Genomic DNA, 3,299 nt, shown 5'->3' on the forward strand with positions numbered 1-3,299 from the left:
GAGGGGGAAAGGGGGGAGGGAGGGAGGGAGGGAGGGGGAGGGAGAGGAGGAGGATTAGAGGTCTTTGTGTATATATTGATGTAGACAAACGTATTTAATTAATTAAAATAACAATGTATATCCTTTTTATTTATTTTTTTATATTTATTAATAAATAAAAACACTTAGCTGTGCATACACTGCGTATCCGTGCGTAGTTGTGTGTTGATTGTATACGAAACCCGTTCTTCTTCCCCCCCCGTGTCTACAAAGGGGAGGAACAAGGGAATAAAAAGGTATTTTTTGTGTATAATTTAGATATTATTTATAAATATATTAAAATAAGCAAAAAATAAACAAAAAAATGATTTTATTCCTCTAAATTATCTCCGTAGGTCTTATAAATACGTATTATTCAACTTTATCATGGACAGCGCTAAGACTGTGCTTATTCAATGTAAACAAACAATAAAAATAGGCATTTTTTTGCGATTTACACGACTAAACTTTGTAAAAAGAATTGAATTAATTGAATAAAAGTTTATTTTTCCTTTTTATTGATATATATTACCTAAATGCTTTCCTTGATCACCTGAAGAAACAGGAGCAGCAGCCGTCAACACACGAGCGGCAACAGCAGAATGTACAACATAATTGCAGGCTTGCCCCCCTCCTTTGCCGGTACTTTTTGCTGTTTTGTTTATAATTTACCTTATAATTAAACATAAAACAGAGTAAATCTTGAATAATCAATTAATTTCCTCAAAACAGTGATGAGTTGCACAGACACCGCAGCAGCAGCTTACTCAGCACACGGTCAAGGGCTGTCTGGTTGTGTATGGTAAGCGTTGACCAGGCAGCCATTTATGGATCTTCTTTGTATATTTACGTCAAATTATATATTTTTAACATTTTCTGATTAATAGTACGATAAAATTTCTTTTTTTCCTATCATTAGAGGTGCTTATACACCAGAGACGTGCGCGATCTGCATTCAGACCAAAAAACGAGGAGAAAAAGTTGAATATTTCTTCATTCGCCATGAAAGAAGATAATCTTCTTTCTTTATGTGGTGGTTGTGCCCCTTTAGCAGAAGAAAGTCGTTATTTAGGTGTACAATTTGCCTCTGTTGGTCAATGGCGCTTCCGTGTAGTTATTATGGACTCACAAGGTCCTGTACAGCAATTAGGACCAACCCCTGAGACAGCTACACCATTACAGAGCATTCTTGAGAAGCAGCAGCAGGAGGAGGAGCAAGAGCAGCAGGAGCAGCAACAGGAGGAGGAAGAGGAAGAAGAAGAAGAAGGAGAGGAAAATGACTCTCTTACTGCTTTTTTTGTCCATGGAGGAGGAGGACGCGCTGGACATTTTAAGCATTTAATTCATTTTTTAGCACAAAGAGGAATTCGTTGCGTCGCTATCGATCTACCAGGCCATGGACTTAGTCATTATTCAAGGGCAGCAGCAGCAGCAGCAGCAGCAGGAGCAGCAACAGGAGCAGGAGAAAAGGAAACTGCTGCTGCTAATACTGCTGCTGCTAGTGGTGATCCTGCTGCTGCTCCTTCTGCTGCTACTGCTGCTGCTGCTGCATCATCATCAGCGTCAGCAGCAGCAGCAGCACCACCACGAGCACGACGACTAGGAAGAGCAGCAGCAGCAGCAGCAGCAGCAGCAGCAGGAATTGGGGAGGATGTCTGCTCAATAGAGGATATGTGTACAATAATAAAAGCAACATATGATGCATTAGGGGAGAAAGAAGAAGAAAAAAGAAGAAAAAAAAGAAAAAAAAAAGAAAGAAAATGTATATTAATAGGACACTCATTGGGGTGTATACTCACCCTTCAGGTGTATAGGCAGCTAATAGAGGAAAAAAGAGAAAAAGAAATAAAAGGAATATGTCTAATAGGAGGAGATAATTATAATAAAAAAATAGGGGGAATAAGTTCTTATTTGCTGCATTTGCTGCAGTTGCTGCTGCTGCTGCTGCTGCGCATAATACATATACCTATATTATATCCTTTGCTGCTGCTGCTGCTGCTGCTGCTGCGTACCTTCTTAGGTTATTTTGTGCAGCGCATGCTGTACTCCCTATACACCCGAAAAAATAATCTGCTGCTGCTGCAGCAGGAGCAGCAAATTACATCTACTAATAATATTTTTGCTGTTTTTTCTCTTATTAATGCAATTAATAAAGGAATTATATATAAATTATTTAATCAAGGTATTTATTTATTTATTTATTTATTTATTTATTTTATTTATTTATTTATTTATTTATTTGTGTATATATATTTTTATATATTTATTTATTATTGTGTTTATTAGTAGATAAATAAATTTATTTATTTTATTTAATTAAATAATATATAAATGCATATAATAAATTATATATATGTATATATATGTATATATATGTATATATATGTATATATATGTATATATATGTATATATATGTATATGTACATATATTTAGTTATGTATTGTATACATACATATATATACAAATATATGTATATTTATTTTTTCCTATATATAAATAAATATAATAAATAAAATAAATAAATAAATAAATAAATAAATAAATAAATATAAATAAATAAATAAATAAATAAAATATGTATGTGTGGTGTATGCGCAGCTGCATCATATTTTTCTGCATGCAAATATAAACCACCAGTATTATTATTATACGGAGAAGAAGATCTTTTTTCTTCTTTTTCTTCTTCTTCTTCTTCTCCTTCTTCTTCTTCTTCTTCTTCTCCTTTTGCTGCTGCTGCTGCTGTTGCGCATGCATTAGGTCTTATTGGTATAGAAGGAGGGGGGCCCCCATTTATACCTAAGGGGGGCCCCTTACCTACTCCTTCTTATCTAAGATTACCTTATACATCCACAGGTGTACGTACACCCCATACACCAACAGCAGCAGCAGCAGCAGCAACAGCAGCAGCAGCAGCAAGATCAGATGCTGCTGCTGCAGAGGATGATTCAACATCTGCACAAACAGACGCAACAACAGCAGCAGCAGCAAAAACAGACACAGCAGCAGTAGCAGCATCAGGAGGGGGGCCCCCAGGACTAGATTGGGGGCCCCAGGGGCCCCTAACAGTAGCAGTAGTAGGGAAAGGAGGGCATAATGTTATGATAGAGAGGCCCCTAGAGGTAAATAATATTTTATGGGGATTTATTAAACAATTAAATAAATAAATATAAATAAATATAAATATAAATATAAATATAAATATAAATATAAATATAAATAAATAAATAGAAGGGGAATATATTTATTTTTTTTTTTTTTTTTTTTTTTTTTTTTTTTTTT

The sequence above is a fragment of the Eimeria maxima genome, genomic scaffold (assembly GCF_000499605.1).
Source record: "Eimeria maxima Weybridge genomic scaffold, Emw_scaff1266, whole genome shotgun sequence".
In the NCBI taxonomy this organism is placed as follows: domain Eukaryota; phylum Apicomplexa; class Conoidasida; order Eucoccidiorida; family Eimeriidae; genus Eimeria; species Eimeria maxima.